Here is a 20,584-nt window from a genome sequence, read left to right on the forward strand (position 1 = left end):
TGATGGGACACCAAACTAACGAAGTCAGAAAAATTATTGGTTTTACCAGTTATTTTTTAATTTACAAAAACATGCGATTTTCACCCTACTAAAGAAAAGGGGTAAGTTGCAACAAACTCTGTAATTAATTGAAAAACGTTTCAAAATTCATAGTTTTTTATACATTTGTGATGTCATAACGCATAAATCATCAATTGCAGTAATTTTTGGTTTTGTTCGAATTGAATTTTCCATTTTTTCTGTCTAAAATGTTTTTTAGAAAAAAGTGTTTATCTGCTGCATACATTTAGGGGTAAAAATACTTCAAAATATTCTATTAGTTTAAATCGTGAAAATATATCTTAGGATGGATGAAATTTTATTGTTAACAAACGTATAATGCAAAACAATCATATCCCAGCATATGGAAACGTGATTTATGAGATTTAGTTCTGATTTGCACTTTGTTGCGTTTTGCCCCAGACAGCTAACTGAATTATAAAAATATTTATTTAAAAAAAATTGATGATTGTCCGAAAAATATTTAAACACCAACAGTGTTGGTAAAGGATAATGAAAGCAATATAAAGTTTGTAGGTGAAATCATTAAGCCAGTCCGTCATACTAGGTAAAGTTTTTTATGGCATCGAAAAATGTAAAAATTTGTGCATCGATTGCTCCATTTTTTAAATTTTTTATGACAATCAAAAACTTTAAAAAACTCTTTCACGATGTTAAAAACTATGTTATTATCAATTTGTTATCATTCAATGATAATTTCATTACAGTATATTGAAATAAAAATTGAATGAGTGTTGTGGTATACAAATGTTGCATCTAACCCTGCTTTTGCATGATGCCCCGTTTGACGGTATTTGTTTATAATTTTTCATTTGTTTTTCTTTCTACTGGCAATTCAAGAAAAGTATTCTTATACGTACAATTTTATAGAATGAACCTTTAAGGTTAACAATCAGTGCACCTGCAAACTACGAGTGAAAATCAACAGAAGGTAATCTGTTTTGTTAAATTTGAATGCAATTTAGGTGACAACGGATGCGGTAGAGCGCAAAAATAATTTCGTCTTTGTGCGGCTTGGACAAATATTGTTATTTTCGAGAGATGAGCTCATTGAAACGGTGCTGACAACGACAACAACGATGAAGCCGAGAAACGGTAAATGCAGCTTGATCCTATGGAAAACTCGGTCTTTTCATTCATTTCGGCATCATGGCATCAGTAGCAGAGCATTGATGCTGGCTGCCAATAATAATGCCAACCGGTGCACCAAGAAGATTTCATATTATGGTGCATTTGGGTTTTATTGAAAGACCTGCAGTCCAGGCACCGGAAAATGACACTGTTCGACGGATTGCAGCCTATGTATGGTAAATCAAATTTATGCGAAATCTGTAGAAACAAATGATTTGTTTTTATCTTTATTGTTATTATCCGTTTTAAATAAAATTGAAAAAAAAATTAAACACTTGTTTCTCAAAGATTTTTCACGATTTCAGCAAAATATTTTTGAGCCAACATTTTTGCACTGTTGAAATTTTAACATGGAGTTGACTGGCACCATTCATTGTTCGGAGAATCTGTGCCGAAATGCGATAAACTAAAATTGGTCCGGGACGTGCCGGAGAACAACACAATTTACCAACGCCATAGACCGGTCTAAGCTTTTTCGATTGTTACGTGAGCATACAGCATGGCAACATTACCTACACCTTTGGGGCTGATGTTTTGCATACAATTTCCTGGGGCATGAATTTAATAGAGTGCCATTTCCATGGATTTGTTGACAAACTTCTAAAGACCGGCTCGACCGGCTGATTCGGAAAGTGGACTTTGCTTTATTTTTGGCGCCCAGTTGAGCACCAATTAAAAAGTAGTAGTAAAGCAATTAGAGTACCGACCGACCGAAAGCAATGTTCGGTACCGATTTTGTGAATCATCTCGAGAGATTAAACGAGAGTTTGAGAAGGAGTTTAGTGTTACTGAAGACTTAAACAGGTATTATCTTTCTTACAACAGATGAATCGTCTGCCGAAATTCGCTGTTGGGCGAGTTGGAATAAGAGAATAAGATGTTTTCGACAGGAAAACAGTTACTCAAACCATTTGATTGTAACATGATTCATAGTGATTTAAAATATGCTTAATGTATAATACAGTGAGCGGAAGAAAAGTAGTACCACTATGTGTTTTGCTTGTTGAAATATGAATGATTGAAAGTCACCAAAATTTTCATCTTAAATTTGGTCCGAATTGTTTAACGGATTTTCGTATTTTGTATTTTTTCAGTTCAGTTAATTAAAAAAACTCTTGTTATAAATGTCATTTTACAAATGAAAACAATTAACCTGTTGTTGATTAGAAGAAATTTTTAAGAATCTTTTCAATTATTTATTTTTTTGTGAGCTTCTTAACATCAATGAATGTTAATCGAAACGAAATTTAAATGATTTTCATTTCGCAACTAAACGTACGAGAAACAAATATTTGAAGATATATTTTGATTATAATTACAATAAACTTAAAACTGATTTTAAAAGACTTATTTATCCTGTTATATTTTTCAGAATGATGATTCGAAAATATCATGTTTTTTAAATTAATTCTTAAATTCATTTTTATTTGTGATTTGTAGTTCAAGAAATTCATTTCTAAATATAAATTTTATTCTATTTTATCTTTATTTTAGAACTTCATAAAATCTGAATCGAATAAATTGAAGTTTGAATCATTTGTTTGGAATAGTAAAAATTTTACAACGAAGAGGTTAAATAAAATGAATAAATTGAAAAATTATGTTCACATTTTTTTTTGAAATTTTCCTTTTTCTTCGATGTTTTTGAAATAAATAACAAAAAATTGCAATGATTTTAACTGATTTGGGAATGTTAATTAAAATCGTGAACTTTTTTTTTTTTTCAAAAAAAACTTTTAATGTTACAAAAACGTTGAAAATATTGGTTTTGATAAAAGGATCAGCTTTCTCGATGACTGCAAATAAAGTAAATGGATAATTTAGACTTCTCATAAATAGTTACATAAGTTTTCTCTTTGGTTTTTTTTTTTACATATCCACGAAAATTCAGGAATATGATAAACATTCAAAGAAATTTAAAACCAACATGAATCTCAGATTTTATTGTAAACAAATCGTTTTGCAGTCTTCTACATAGATGTTAAATAAATTAAAAACATGAATATTGAAAAATTCAAAACGCCCTTTAGTGATGTCAGGAATGAAATGGTTATATCATTTTCAATTGAATTTTCTTAAAATTGTTAAATCACTTTTTTACTTTAACTAAAACATTGTATCTCTGAAATTCGAAAATCTAGGCAAATTTTCTATCCTTCATAAAATCCAGGATGGTTAGTACATTTTTAATCAGTTTCTAGTTTCCATACAAGTTTTTTATTTCATTGAGCTGCAATTCAGTAAAAACTGCCAAGTTTTAGAATTATACGAGCCATAGAACCAAAACTAGAGGTGATTGAAAAAATCTGACGGAATATTTCATGATGCCAATATTATTCGAAACAGTTATTGAAATATATGCAATCAAATAGCTGATTTCTTTCCAATAATAAAACTTTTTTTTGTCAAATCTGAAACTGGATTATAACTTCCAATTTAAATTATCATTGTGTGAATGATTTGGATTGATGATTGGTATGAATCTCAAAATTCTGCCAAGTTCGGAAACAATATTCAAAATATGGTATTTTAAATAAGATGGCATTATGTAATTTGAATTTAAAATTAATGCACACATACATATAAGTTTTTGATATTACTCTTTTTCGAGTTTTATCTCTTATTTTTATATGATGACTGATGATGAGTTCAAAATCTGAGGTATGATACTTAAATAAGAATTCTATTCTTTTTTTCAAATTCTTATACTCGCAACTGAAATCAAAATTTTGTTACAATATTTTCATTACGATTTTGGATTAATGATTTTTCTTCGATTTTGAAAATATTTAGAGCTAAATGAATAAACAACAATTATAATGTTTTTATTGTTTAATTTGATTGGCTCAAAATATATGTAAGGTACACCAGAGCAATTGCTTTGAATTTTTCAATATATTGAGAACCTAAATTAAAGCGTTTATATGCATTTATTTTAACCAAAGATAGAAATTTAACGCATCTTTGAAACTTCCTGTTCTTTTTTATCCTTATGATAACAAAATGTTCTCTTTCTTGTTAAAAATTGATAAGATTGATCTATTAGAGATCGATCGCCAAGCTTCGGGTGAATCGATCCTACGACCGCTCATCTGAATCAATCTTGGAGATCGATCTTTTCCTAAAGGTCGAATAATTCTAGTTAGGACTTATTCCAGGTGACCACTCTGCATTTCGGCAGTTATTATTTTTCATAATTTTCTTAAACAAAATACACTCTTTCAAAGTAAACTACTTTCAATCATAAATTAGAAATGTGAAATTTTCAGAAAATCTAAAATGGGCAAGTTGTGGCGTACGCATAACGACTTCATTGATTATTTTATCGAGAAATAAACTTTTAATATTAAAATGTTATGCTTTAAATTCTGAATCAATTGATATATGTAGGGGAGAGTGGGGTATCGTGGGCCATGGGGAAACGTGGGCCACTTTTAATCTCTCAGATGTGTGTTGAGATAAAAATCTCGAACCAACTGTCATCATCGTCGCTTTGCGTGAGCATATATTTCTAAATGTTGTTGACTTAAATACGCATCATATGCTTCTTTTATTTATCAAGCTAAAAAAAGATAGAAAAATTTACTTTCATAATTAAAAAAAAAACACCCGCTAATTGCATCTATGGAGAACCTAAAGTTCATAACAAAAATATGCTTATACGCTTATAATCTTAGTTTTGTCATGATCTTTCACGTGGAAAAGGAATTTTTGATGAAACATCAATAAGTCACACAAACGCAACCAATTTGCAAATCATAGCATGTGGGGAATCGTGGGCCACACATCTTTAACCACCTATATTTTTATGTTTTTTTTACACATTCAGAACTTAAAATTCGTTATAACTATATGTAAAGTTTTCTTATGCCAAATGAAGAGTTATGAAAAATATTTTGTCCATCCTATATAAGGAATTTTGCCGAAACGTTCGCGAGCCAGGTTTTGGAATCTATTCGATCATACACAGCTCTCTTTTTTATTTCATCATCTTAAATTGCTTTAAAATAACGAAATGAATTAGGAAATCACAGTTTTGGGTCAACTCATAAACTTTGCATGTTATTTGGTCAATTTGGATTTGGTGGCCCACGATTCCCCACCATTTTTCAAAATTCAAAAAATATTGCTTTTTTTCAAACAGTCAGAATTTGGGGAAAATAACTTATTAAAAATTAAAAAAAAAACCTTATCATACCTTGAAAATGTAGAAAACCATACCATTTTTCTATTTTCATTTTATCTTTTATAATAAAGAAGTTATGGAACAACGAAAAAAAGTGGCCCACGATTCCCTGCTCTCCCATATCATTTAGATTGGTACGCTAATTAGATTTTTTTCTGGAACATTGCTCTAACAAATTTGTGAACCGTGGAATAGGTCTTTGATAGCGATGAAAATGGGAGGAAAACAATCGAAAAGTTAGTGTTAAATCTGAGTTAAGACTTTTGTGTTGTGGACATCGTTAACTTCTTGTATGATTCTAAAATTGAAATGCATCTTCTTAATTGAAATTATCATTAATTGATCATCCCGATCACCCGCCACCCCCCCCCCCCCCCCCCCAAAGGACCGCGGCTGCTTGTACATTACTGACACTAGGAGCGCATTTGGTATTCTCGATTTCATTATGCTCTCATATCACAAAATGACTCAATATCACAAAAAGTTTTAGTATTTAGCTTAATTGCATAAATAAGTTAAAGCCACGCGCATACAATCAATCGCAAAATTGATCGTACACACATGGTTTACCAACTATTTTCATTTATTTTGTGTGAAAAAATGGTTCAACATTTATGACTTTGATGCACATTAATTGTTTACAAATTTAGCTATTGACCCGATCGCTACGATTTTAAAAAATATGTTTTGCTTATTTTATAAATCTAGAAGTTGATCGTACACCTTTAATTTAACCTGAATTTTTTTATGAGTAAACAAGATCAATGTGGATAAGCGAAGTTATTTTTTGTCAGTGTTTCATGTCAACACCCAGCAGCTTCTTGGGCAGTGTTTGTTTTTGTTTTTTCGCTGAATTTCGAAGAGTTCTGATCAAAATGGCAAACAAGCACAAGGAAACGGACATTGCGACGCGATCGTTGACAATAAGTATGTGTGGTCGCGGAAGATCATTGCGGGAAATAGCGTCGAGAAAACCCACTCTACAGTGCAGTACATCATCAAAAAGTTGAAATATGAAGAAACCGTGAAAAATATCACTGGAAGAGGACGAAAACGCATCTTGACTCCTACAGATTAACGGGTAATTGTGCGAACTCTGAAAAGGAAACCTCAAACAAGTATTCCGAAATTGACCACTGGAGTCGCTGGGACCATCGGAAAACCTGTCAGCGCAGATACTGTCCGGAGGGTAGCGCACAGGAGCGGTCTGAGAAGTCGTGTAGTTCGTAAGAAGCCCTTTATCTCGAAGGTAAATATGAAAAACGACGGGAATTCACTAAGGCTTATGTTAATAAGCCTTAAGAGTTCTGGAACAATGTTCTATTTACCGACGAAACAAAAATAAATCTTTTCGGGTCGGATAGACAGTAAATGGTGCGGAGAAATCCTGGAAATTTGGTCCCAACTGTAAAACTCGGTGGCGGCAGCCAGATGTTGTGGGGCTCAATGTCGGCCTCTGGACCTGGAACCATGGAATTCATTGACTCAACGATGGACAAGATGGGTTATTTGAACACCCTCAAACGTAACCGGCCGCCTTCCGTGAATAAATTGAGTATACCTCGTGAATACTACTTTCAACAAGATAATTACCTCAAACATACCGCTATTGTCGTACGGGGTTGGTTGCTGTATAATACCCCTAAACAATTCAAAACGCCTCCGCAGTCTCTCGATATGAACCCGATAGAACACTTCTGGTCGGAGGACAAGAATCGCCTGAAAAATAAAAATTGTAGGAACAAGGCACAACTCGGAACGGCGATTAAGGAGATCTGGGAGAACATTCCATCTAGTGTAATCAAAAACCTCGTTGAATCGATGCCACGACGCTTGCAAGCAGTGCTAAATGCCAAAGACGGTCATGCCAAATACTAATTTAGTTGTTTTATGATATTTGTTACTTTCTTTGAATTGATTTTTCTTTAAATTTTAAGAAAAAGTAGTACTGTACGATCAATTTTGCCACATCTGAAATGGTGTTTTTTTTGTTGTTGTTTAAAATATGAAGTTAAAATGTAAATAATTTGTATTTTTCTTTTCACAGTTAAAGAGTTAAAACGAGGTATTTTTCAATGGATTGAAGTTGTTTTTACTTAACTATTAAAAAGTTACTATTTACTGTTAAATCCCGAAAAACTCTTAATTCAAGGATGAGTAATGGGTGTACGATCAATTTTGCGATTGACTGTAGTGTATATGTAAGTCAATAAACCAAAACAAAATATGTAAAACAAATGCATATTTTGTCTTATTTTCTCTGACTTCAAAGTCCGAAAGAATTGCGTGTTAAAAAAATGACTTTGATAATAAAACCATAAAAATATGAAGAGTCTAGCTAACAAAGATTGATCCCACTGAATGGAAAATTAAACTACAATTCGCTAAAGGAATCTTCCAGAAAAACTTGTGATATTTCGAATGAGGTTTGTTTTTTTAACCTTTCACACTTGACAAGTTGCGCAAGGGTTTTGTTGCGTTCCCGATCAGAAGAGAAAATCGGAACTATACAAAGATGAGGTATTTTGATACTCATATTTTTCTGTCAAAAGGAGTTGTAATTGAGTATTCGTAAGATTTTAAACTATTTCAAGTTATAACGAAAAATCTATACATTCATAAGCAAATTATATCAATCTTTGATATCATTTCAACAAGATTATATCTTATTCAAATATAACCTTTTGGTAATGAGCAGCACAAAACCTAACATTGAAAAAACTCATCATGATATAATTGCATCGAACATAAGTTTGAGGAGGCATATTCATAAACCGTTTAATTTACTCAAAGCACATCTAGATTAGGGTTACCAGATCCCGCAACACCAAAAAAAGCACATTGAGATCATTTACCCAAAAAGTCTAGAGAAACGATATGCAGTGTAACCCCGCTTATCCGAACTGCGGTTTCCTTAGCCCAGCCATCGGGTTGATACAAGATCCATTTAATTATCGAGCTTTGCGCCAGGATGGTAGGCACAGCAGAAGGAAAAGGATGTACATCAGGCATGTCAAACTGGGGGTCAATGCTGCCCGCGTAGCCCCATCTTTAATTGTCACAATAAAAAACACCACTGATTTTTATGTTAAATATTACTGCAAAAAACTAAAGTTGAATATAACGTTTTCAACTTAGTACAAATGTTTCTCGATGTTCAAATTTCCTCTCAGAAAAACACGTGTAACATTATTGCTCTGAACCACAGTTTGAGGTGATTCCCGCTTCCGTGTAAGATTGTGTGTAAACATTCATAGCGTAAACAACATAAATATCTTCCAAGTATTTTGGTTTTATTATTTTTGTTTTACCGAAGGAACAACAGACATATTGTGATATTTTTTAAATTGAAGATGTACGCAAGCCTGAATATCAACATTATTCATTGTTAAAAAGCACATCCGGAATAATAAAAAAAATTCCGTGATTAAATTCGCAGCTCTGAACAATTTTATTTCAATAAACACTTGTCTAACGTTCAGTTAATTTTGCGGTTAGTGTGTTGGTTGCACCGGAATTGAACCAAAACATATCCCACCGCTGGAGTCTTCTTATTGTCTTAAACCTATCCGATTACGTGAGTATAAACAGCAAACATTTTTAATAACACTAGTTAACAATATTTTTTATTCGTTGATTGTGAGTCATTTTTAATACCATATCGGTCACTGAGTTAAAAAAAATCCGAAAAATCTGATTAGAGCAGTTTTTGAAAAATGGAAAAAATAATTGTGTTTTTTTTTTTAATATCTTCAGCTACTGTTCATAAAATTATCTTTTTCTATAATCTGACCAATAAACTGCTCTTCGCAGATTTTTTTTTGGCTTCTATTCGGATTCAGAGGTCGATTTTTAATTTGCATGCAACAATCACATCATATGACACCCTCAGAGCCAAAGGGGTATAAGTGCACAAAAGCTACTTTCGAGATAGCACGCTTCAAACTTTCTTTGTTGTGCGATTTTCCATATACTTTTTGGGAAGTTGTAGTGTTTGTCCGTTCAAAAAAGTATGAAGATGAAATTATAAAAATCTAATATAACACCGAATAAAGATTTTAATACAACTAATGGTGCAAAACTGCTTGCGAAAATAAGGGAAACCGATAGCAATTTCAAATTTTCTCATTTTCAATGTATTGTTCACCAAGAGGCATTATGCGCAAAGCAATTAAAGTTCCAAAATGTGCTTAAACCAGTTTCAGATACTGTAAATTTTATCCGTTCCCGTGGCTTGAATCATAGCCAATTTTCGACATTTTTGGAAGACATTGGACATGAATTCGATTGTGTTCCCTTCTACACAGAAGTAGCCTTGCTTTCCTGCAACAAAATATTAAAAAGACTTTTTTTTGCTACGGGAGGAAATAATATTATTTTGGAAATGAAAGGTGAACCTGTTGAACATTCTCATGCTGATGGCTGGGTTCAGGATTTGGCATTTGCCGTTTATCTCACTGGCCATTTACAAGATTTTTACTTTAAACTTCAAGGAAAAGAAAAAAGTATCATAACTGCTTGTGATAGTGATAATGTAAAAAACTTTCAAGCGAAGTTACGGTTATGGATCAACCAAATTCCCAAAGAAAACCTTGTGCACTTCTCTATGTGTCAAGAACTGAAAGATCAAATGAGGCTGTATCATTTGGTTCACCTAGAATCGTTACCTGATGCATTCAAAAGACGTTTTCTTGACTTTAATTCATACGAGCAAGAATTTCCGTTGTTTGTATCTCCATTTTCGTTTGCTCCTAAAAATGCTGCTGATAATTTGCAACTAGAGTTGATAGAGCTGCAGTGCGATTCTTTATTAAAAGCGAAATACATTGAAGTGACTGTACCAAAATTTTACAGCTATTTGCCTGAACGCTACGTTGTGTTACGGAAATTTGTTGCCAGAATTTTTGCTACGTTTGCAAGTACCTATCTATGTGAACAGTTTTTTTTCCATAATGAAAGCTACAACAACTTCTCATCGTTCGAGATTATCTGATACAAAATTATCATCAATAATGAAAGTGTCAGTGACAAATAAACTTCAAGCTGATGTTAATAAACTAGTATCTCAGAAAAGATGTCAAGCATCAGGACAATAGATATATAAGAATGTTAAACATTAAAAGCTTTAATAAAAATTTATTAATATAAATATATTCCATTGTATTGTATCTAATCTCCGCGAAACTAATATGTTAAGTTTTCTAACTGATTTTGGCTACGGCCCTCTACGTCATAGAAAATTCGTTATGCGGCCCGCACACCTAAACGAGTTTGACATGCCTGTGTTAAAGTAATTTAAGCTTATTAAGCAGTATTCCTTTCGTAGTTTTTGCATAAGATGTGAGTTGCAAAAACTACGAAAAAATACAATGTATGTATTTATGTATGAGAACCCACCAGTGGCTGCTGATAGGTCTTTCGACCCGAATCGATACGGGAAGTCTCGATCGCATATTCAAATATTGTTTATGCTTAACTCATCAACAATATTTGTAACACAACTAAGGGGTCCGTTACCACTGGTTTGGGATAGGTTTGACTCATCTCACTCCCTTCCAACTGTTCGACACAAATAAAGAATCCTGAAAAGGTACCAAGTAACATTCACGTGATTCTAAATTTGACGAGATACTCCGGCTGGCTTGAACCCACAATCCATTGTATATCAGTCTTTTGATCGTTTGATGACCTATCCATGCAGTTAAGCTATTTTGAATTTGTAACACATGAAAAAGCTCGATGATATATACAAGAAAAAAAGAAATGGAACGAACTCACCAATTTGTAGATATTTAGCTGAATCCACGATGAATATATTTAGTGATGGCATCATCCGGCTTCTTTGAAATGAAGAATGATGACACTTTGAAACGCGAAGGAATCATAAAAAATGATTCCTGATATTGTGAATATCTTTAGCATGGTAGGATAAAAAAAGTTCTTCGTTTTCTTGTAGGTAAATTACACATCTGATAATTTTTCAAACTTAACACCGAAAGACAACGCAAGCAACGAAATGACAGAAAAACGCGTCCGCAATCGACCAAGGCCTACTCAGCCAAAACTATGAAATAAACACAACCTCATAAAATGGAAGAAATATGTTGGTTTTTCAGATCAAATTTCTTTAAACAAAAAAAAAGAGTACATTTGGTAAAATTTCACAAAAAGAAGAGTATGTCCAAATCTCGATCGAAAAAGAGTACATGTACTCTTAAAAGAGTACGTCTGGTACCCTTAATCTAGATGCCGCTCTTCTTTTGTGGTGAATCTGTGGTGGTGTTTTGGATCGTTGACTTCGATGGCCGTGTTTCATAAAAAGTTGTATGCATATCAATATAAGAAACAATTATTATATTTAAAAAAAAATTCTCGTTGATACTATTTTTTCCACATTAAGCTTGTTAATCGTTAAATTATATTTTGAAAAAAAAAAAATTTTATCGTTGCTACTTTTTTTCCACGTCAAGCTTGTTAATCCAAATTTGAGTACACTAAGGTTATTTTTACGCGGTATGAATTCCGTCTTTAACGTATAGTTTCGCTCAAAAAATGTGTTGATTCGCGAGAGCCGTGTGGAAGAATCGTATCCATGTCCATCTGATCTGGTTATTTCTGTACATTACTGACACTACCCAGCAAACATTAAAGGAGGTATATCGCAGGAACAACAGAATTATTCAAACAATTAAACCAGATGATAAGATTGTATTAAACTTACCAAAATAGCATATAGCTATAAAAGTGGAGGTGATATATCTACCTACGATGACAAGATTCCAACGATTCAATTTCCCCATAAAATGAAAATATACGATTTGAGGTAATTTGAGAAAAACGGAAAAAAAATTCCTCGATTTCAACTCCAGTCCAGGAAGAAAAGGAGCGATCGGATAGAGTTTCAATCGATGGACCACCTATTTATCGTAAATTAGTTCACTCAAATCGTAAATGTCGAACTAATATATCCCCAACTTTTTGGAGACATATTTACGAATTGACTAAACTTCTATCCGACTCAACTATTTTTGGGCAAAGCTTGTCGTAAATGAATGATAGAAAATATTCAATACCAACTTGTTTACGATGGTTATTGAAAATGTCTAATAATATTATTTTAATAAATGATAATCCATCATTTCTATTACGATTTCATGTTAGTTGGGTAGGAGGGCATCTGGTATTCTTGATTTCATTATGCTCTCCTATCACAAAATGATTCAATATCACAAATAGCTTTAGTTTTAACCTTAATTGCATAAATAAGTTAAAGCCACACGCATATACCAAACTAATTAATTTTTCTACTATTAAAAACATGTATTTTGTACGAATGTCAAAACTGATGTTTTCTGTTGCATATTTTATAAAAATTTAATATACTTCATTGATCCTTTATTCATGGGTTAAAGTTTTGCTAATGAACCGAATTGATTTGTTAATTTTTATGTTAAAATCAAGCTTTCTATAAATATTTTCACAAATTATTATACACATTTAGTACCATATGCTAACCATTGGACGTTTTAAGCATATTGTCAAGATGATGTTTCTCAAACTTCAAAGTATCGATTTATTTATTGTACCACTTGCTCGAACAAACTCTAAACATCCGAAAATAAACAATGGAATGGTGTTCAAAGTTGTTCGAAAGTTACCTCTGTCTATAAGAAATCGTTATCAATCAACCGATGTAATAAATCTTAATTACCATCACTGATACCATTTTCGTTTGTTCCCTTTTCTATTCACAGCTCTCGCAGGAGGAATCCATTAGGCGGCATCGCTCACACAACTAACTAAAGACCAGCCAGCCATCCAAAACGGTATATAGAATTTCAATATGGATCGGATAAATTTCCCAGCACCCTAAATTGCTTCTCGAGAAATTATTGAACCAAGTGGAGCAGTTCTTCTTCAGTATGCTTACTAACAAGATTCGAAAACTGCAAAAGTGCCATAGCTAGGCAAAAGCGAGCTTGTTGGTGATATTGGTGAAGGAGAGCCGCCCATAACCTCAAAAGCCAAAAGCGGACATCTATGAACGAACGTAGGGTTTAGTGTTTAGTGTGGCCCTTCAAGGACCCAGAAGTGCAGAAAAGCTCGACCGATTGTGGTGAGGTGGTGAGTGGGTGGGTGGACAGTGAATGGCTGGGTGAAGTGGGTGGTGATAAGCATACAATATCGAAACCGACAGATTGGCTTCTGGCCACTTGCTGTCATCCGATGGGCGAGCAGGACTTAGCTGAGGTGGTTGCCACTCTGCGTATTACATCTACTTTATCATTAATGGTGGTTGCAGCCAATATCCGATGCTCCCAACTACTACTGACTGGGGCTTTAGTTCGGGATCAACTTCCCGGTGTTTCTCTGGCTTTCTGAATAGTGCTGTACAGATGGCGCGTGGGTGAGGAGTCTTTTGAAGGAAAGAGACAGAGCGAGCAAGCCATACAGAAGGGAACTACATTGTGACAAGTGCAAAAGCCAAATGCAAACACACTGCTTCTGATATCACGTTAATAGCCAAACACATTAAGCTGTGACAGTTAGTAGACGTGATTCGACTTCGGCGGGATGATCTTTTGGAGCTGTCGTTAGTTGAGTGAGGGCAACGTGTGGGGTCAACTGATAAGGTTGCTTTTGTCACTCCAAAAAGGATTATGCAAAATCGCATTTCAGAAGCTCACAAAATACCGATGGTTAACTGCAATGGCATAAACTCAGCTCTTTTAATGCATTTACTAAGAATACTAAGAATTTAATATTCAAAATACATAATTTTTAACGAAATTTTATAAGACAAATTAATTTCCGGGTAATTGACATTTTTAGCATTGAGATAGTTAACAAAACATTTGTTTTTCATTTCAGCTGGTGGTTATTTAATGAGATTTAGTTCTAGACTAACATTTTTTTTTATATGGATAAGGTACTTATTTAGGGGAGTTTCCCATCAAGGGTGCATTTACACCTCTTGTGAACGTGAAAACGGAAGTAAATACTTATAATCGTTGAAAACTCGACTATACTGAATTTCATGGATGCGAAACTAGGTGAAATACATAGACGCGGAATGGTTGAAAGATTATTGAAATTTAAAAGTTAATAATTTAAATTATTAACTAATTAATTTAAATAAGTTTTTTTTTCAATTCCTCCGATTTTCACTGCGGAATATTTTTTCCTCGTTCACTCGAAGTGTGAAAGTGAAAAAGTGGGGTGAATATGGTGGTGGAAAACCTCTCCCACCTCCCTCCCATGGAGGTTTATGAAAAGCAAGCGAGGTTTACTAATCTGCACTCAAAATTTGTAATGCGTTATCATATTATGATGATGAAGTAAAGTAGGGATATTAAATAGTAACAATTTTGACTCAAAACTGATGTCAAAACCTCTAAAACTAATCCCAAGTTCAGAAATCAGCAACAGTTTTTCAAAAATGTTCACTTATTGATAGTAATTCCACATTTTTGTAGGTGATGGAAAGAATTAGAGAAACATGAAGTATCAAAGAACAAAAGAACATAAGCCGTAAATATCATTAATTTTTCAAAAAGATACAACGGCTCACCGGCAGGACTTCAACCTGCAATCTCCGCTTCAGTACAACGGCGCGTTAGCCAATGAAGGGTGATACGGTCAAAATTTGATCAAGGGAAAACGCGTGTAAATCGGTGAAATCGTTTATTTAAAAAATCAAATTAAATTCTTTTTCAAGTTTAATTAGTATAAAATTCAGGAAAAATATTCACTAGGCTTCCGCTTTTCCAAATCCGAATTGCCGGGCCTTACGCTTAACCGCTGCCATCAGATTTTGTACAGCCACCTTGTCCACCTTCTTCGCCGCAGAAAGCCAGATTGCCTTGAACTGCTGCTCGTCCTTAACAGTTTTTTTTTGGTCTTCTTTAGGTTCCGCTTGACAATAGCCCAGTATTTCTAAATTGGGCGGAGCTCTGGCGTGTTGAGAGGGACAGTACGGAACAACCGTGTTTCTTCAGGAAAGGCAGCAGACATTTATTCAAACACTCTTTCACGTAAATTTCTTGGTTGACAGTCCCGGAAGCTATGAAAATGCTGCTTTTCAAGCCACAGGTACAGATGGCTTGCCAAACCAGATATTTCTTCGCGAACTTTGACAGTTTCATGTGCTTGAAAAGATCTGCTACCTTTTCCCTTCCTTTTGCCGTATAAAACTCCAGTCCCGGAAGCTGCTTGTAGTCGGCTTTGACGTAGGCTTCGTCGTCCATTACCACGCAGTCAAACTTCGTCAGTATCGTCGTGTACAGCCTCCAGGATCGCGCTTTGGCCGTCGTATTTTGTTTATTATCGCGATTTGGAGTCACTACCTTCTTGTAGGTCGATAGTTCGGCTCGTTTTTTGGCTCGATGCACGGTTGTAGACGATACACCCAGTTTATTTGCGGCATCTCGGAGAGAGAGGTTAGGGTTTCACTTGAAACTACCGGCAACTCTCTTTGTCGTCTCAGCGGCTTCCGGTTTTCGATTTCCCCTCGATCCAGACTTCCTGGCTGTCGACAAACGTTCCCCAAATACTTTTATTACATTTGTAACGGTTGATTTGGCAACTTTTAGCGATTTTGCCAGCTTTGCGTGCGAGTAGCTTGGATTTTCGCGATGCGCAAGCAAAATTTTGATACGCTGCTCATCTTCCTTGGACGGCATTTTGACAACTGATGAGTGAATTCCAAAATCAAAATAGGAGCAATACTCTACACACAAACACACACACACACCTTCAAAATGAGGGGTTCAGGTTTTTAAAATGCAAAATTGAAAGAAATACGTCAAGTTGATATTGACCAAATTTTGACCGTATCACCCTTAATCACCACGGTGAACGTGATGAAGCCGGCGAACACGAGCAATCGAGCCCTGCCGTTCAACTGCAGCACTGCAGCAGCACTGATTGCTTCTTAATCTAACCGTTAGTTGAGGCAAACCCGAAGCAATCGACCATGTGCTCGCTCGGCTAAAATCCCGAGTCGATGGGTGGGGTTAGAGAAACAAAAGAGATCAATAGAGTTGTTTTTGACATTTCTTACGCACACTTGCTGACCGTGTACAGATGATCCGGGACCATTAACCTCAAAACCTCTCAATACAAAAAACGAACAGCCGGTCGACACACATGGTCGTTTTTTAGGTTAATTGTTCCAAAACTGAAAAGGCTTGGTGAAACAAGCAGCATAATAAATATCACGAACACTACCAGCGGCAAATAGGGCTATAGTGGGAAAGATCACATGCGGGCAGAGATACCAATGTGCCTGATTTTTCAGGTATTGCTTGTTTTTTCGAGGCTCTGCCTGACAACCTGATAAGCCATTGAATTTGCCTGATTTTTGAAAATATGCCTGATTCAACCTGATTTTTGCGAATGTGATGAAAAATGGGTAGTAAGGAACTGAATTAGGTACCATTGCTAAAGTGAAAAAATCGAAATATGGCTGAATAAAAGAAATCGAAAGATTCCCTTGAATTCGTATTTAAGAAAGGGATTAAAGGGAATCTTTCGATTGCTTTGATGCTTTGATTCAGTTGAATTATTCAACCAAGTAGGCTCACAACACATATTAGAGAGAAAATTAGGAGCAGTGACCAAAATAAGGTCATCACTTTTAGCGAAATTTCCGTTACCTTATCGTAGCCTGATAAAGCCTGAATTTAATTTCGTCAGTTCTCTGATTTTTTAAATAAAATGTTGGCAACCCTGCATGCGGGATTATCATGGTGTTTCGATAGAAGGTCCAGCAGTTGATCGGCAGAGCTCGATTGCTCGTGTTGGCCGGTATCATCATGTTCACCGTGGTGAAACTGGCTAACGCGCCGTTGTACTGAAGCGAAGATTACGGGTTCAAGTCCTGCCGTGCTATCTTCCGTGGTTGAGCCGTGGTATCTTTTTCGAAAAATTCATGATATTTACGGCTTAAGTTCTTTCGTTCTTTGATACCTCATGTTTCACTAATTCTTCCCACCATCTACGAAAATGTGATTATTTTCAGGTTCAAAAATGTACCAAGCGATTTCATAACATCAGTATTGATAGTAATTCATTTCTGTATACATAATTTTAAATAAGGCTTAACTCATTTCAGATATTTTGGTTCCCGACCATTTTTCAAAATCCTAAAATAGAGCTCTTTTAGAATTTGAGAAAATAGCTTATTAAAAATTAAAAAAAAAATTGCCTAATGATACCTTAAAAATGTAGAAAACCATACAATTTTTTATTTCCATTTTATCTTTTACAATAAGAAGTTATGGAACAAAGAAAAAGTGGCTCATGATTGCCCACTCTCCCATAATATTTTAACGAATGTGAAAATAAAAACAGAAATCATTCCGAGTTTTTGTTTCATAATCAGATTCGAAGCTCATGAACTTTATTCTTATGCAAAATTCAAACATAACAAAGCTTCAAAATGGCGATAAAGATTCATCATTCGATGTTTTTTCTTTTTATTTGGACTAGCAAGTCGGGCCAGAAATACATATTTGAAATAAAGAATAATCATTGAAACCCAAAACATCTTAATTATAATTATGGATTTTGATTTCAATTCTTGGCTCAAATTTATAAATTCCGAAACCGTTTTTATGTAAATTTCAGAAAATGTATTGCAATTCCGAAACAGATTGAAAATTCCAAATTAGTAATCAGGTTCAAAATTCTGATTCAGATTTAGCTCGTCAATGAGTGCCAGGATCAAAATAAAATTATCAAGATGACTATTAAGGTAAGGAATCCAAATTTCTAGAAATCGCATGTTAATAATTCTGATTGTTAGTTCGATTTTAAAGTTTAACCAATGTCAGTTCGTTTGCCCAATGCAGATGAAAATGAAAAAAAGTACGTAGAATTTAAGTTCATGTTGCAAGTTTTGTCTTTTGAAAAATTTATTTCAAAAAACCCATCCAAAAGATTTGATTTTTAATGAAATGTAATAACATGTACATATCTTCTTATGAAGGAATTGCATTGTTTTGGCGTATTGTTCAAAATTATAAGTATTGCAGTTTTTTCAAGAACCAAATTTCAAAATAAAATCATTTACTAGGATCGAGATTGTACCGCAACATTTTAATTTTTTACATTTACTTTTGAAAATTGTTTTCTTTTGAAAGTTTTTTTTTTGAAATTGATGACATTAAAAAGAAAACAAAATCATTCTAATTTCAAATCAAATAAGCAAAAATAAGCTTTGCCAGATCACCCAGCCCTGAAATTTAATAAAAAAAAAAATGGGAAATGTTTTTGAAAAAAATCCTGATTTTGTCCGATTCATTCACATTTTATTGGAAACTCGAAACAAAAAATTCAAATTACATCATTATAAATTCAAATTTTTTCGCCCAAAACTGTAATTTTTCAAGCTAGATTTATTAAAATGAACACAAGCGATTTTTTGGGAGCCTGAAATACGATTCAAAATCTGGTTATGATTTTCGATGAAAAAATCTCGATTCAAATGTTTTTCTTCTTGATTTTTGTTGAATAGCTCCTGGATTTTTGTCAAATTTTCAATAATATTGCCAGGGTGTTAGTTTTAAAATTTAAAATAGTCCGAATATGAACCGGCCCGAATACGTGAGGGAGAACTTTTGACAATCTTAAGCTAAGTTTACAAAATTTTGATGCAAATTATAAGGTAAAAGTAAGTTTCCTATTTTGTTACTAAAGGATTATTCATACAAACCCTTATCATCTTTTGAAATTTTTTTTTATGTATTTTCAAAATGTAAAAGTACTAAAAATGAATGATCAGTTGTTCACGTATACAAACCATAATTGGCTTAGGAAACGCAGATTTTTAAGGCTACTGCTGTGGATTCCGGCGGAAAACAACGGATTGGCTTAGGAAGCGAAGATTTTTAATGCTACTTCTACTGATTGTTAGTTTTAATTTGGCCTCCCGTGCAAGAAGACGGTATGGCTTTGGAAACGCAAATTTTTAAGGCTGCTGCCGCTGATTGTTTGCTGTGATTTGGCCTTCCGGTGGAGTTAGACGGATTGGCTTATGATGCGCAGCTTTTTAGGGCAGCTTCTACTGATTTTTTGTTTTGATTTGACCTTCAGGAGAATAACACGGATTGGCTTAGGAGGCTGCTGCTGTGGATTGTTTGTTTTGTTATGACCTTTTGGAGGAAAAAACCGGATTGGCTTAAGAAGCGCAGATATTTTAGGCTGCTGCTTATTGATTGATTTGATTTGGCCTTCCGGAGAAAAAAAGACGGTTTGGCATAGGATGCACAGATTATTAAGGCTACTGCTACTGATTGTTTGCTTTGATTTGGCCTTCCGGTGAAAAAAATTGAATTGGCCCAGGAAACGCAGTTTTTCAAGGCTGATGCTGATTGATTGATTTGATTTGGTTTTCCGGGGGAAAAAGCGAATTGGCTTAGGAAGTGAATATTTTAAAGGCTGCTTCTGTTGACTTTTTGTTTACATTTGACCTCCCGGTGAAAAAGACGATTTGGCTTGGAAAGAGCAGATTTTTGAGGTTGCTGCTGCTGATTGTTTTCTGTGATTTGGCCTTCCGGTAGACGAAAAAACGGATTGGCTTAGGAAGCAAAGATTTTAAGTCTGCTGTTGTGAATGGTTTGTTTATTTGGCTTTCTGTAGAAAAAAAAAACTGATTGGCTTAGGAAGCGAAGATTTTTTAGGCTCCTTCTGATGATTGTTTGTTTTGTTTTGGCCTCCCAGACGAAAAATACGGTTTAGCATGGGAAGCGTAGATTTTTTAGGCTGCTGCCGCTGATTGTTTGTTGTGATTTAGCCTTCCGGTGGAGAAGGATTGGCTTAGGGTGCGCAGATTTGCAGCTAAAGGGTGATACGGTCAAAACTTCCATATCAACTTGACGAATTTTTTTCAATTTTGCATTTAAAAAACCTGAACACCACTCATTTTGAAGGTGTGTGTGTGTGTGTAGAATGTTGCTCTTATTTTGATTTTGGAATTCACTCTTCAGTTGTCAAAATGCCGTCCAAGGAAGAAGAGCAGCGTATCAAAATTTTGCTCGCGCATCGCGAAAATCCAAGCTATTCACACGCAAAGCTGACAAAATCGCTAAAAGTTGCCAAATCAACCATTACAAATGTAATTAAAGTGTTTGGGGAACGTTTGTCAATAGCCAGGAAGTCTGGATCGGGGGGAAATCGAAAACCGGAAGCCGCTGAGACGACAAA

The 20,584-nt window shown here is 34.4% G+C and overlaps 1 protein-coding gene across 1 annotated transcript in view; it reads left to right on the top strand.

Moving 5' to 3' along the window:
• Positions 1-20,584, top strand: part of LOC129745575 (venom dipeptidyl peptidase 4) — an 810,441-nt gene that overhangs the window by 192,669 nt on the left and 597,188 nt on the right. The window contains exon 2 of the mRNA XM_055738722.1: positions 13,132-13,203. The gene's annotated coding sequence lies outside the window, so the exon portion shown is untranslated. The remainder of the gene's footprint in view (positions 1-13,131; positions 13,204-20,584) is intronic.

Source organism: Uranotaenia lowii, chromosome 2, assembly GCF_029784155.1.
Source record: "Uranotaenia lowii strain MFRU-FL chromosome 2, ASM2978415v1, whole genome shotgun sequence".
Taxonomy (NCBI): Eukaryota; Metazoa; Arthropoda; class Insecta; order Diptera; family Culicidae; genus Uranotaenia; species Uranotaenia lowii.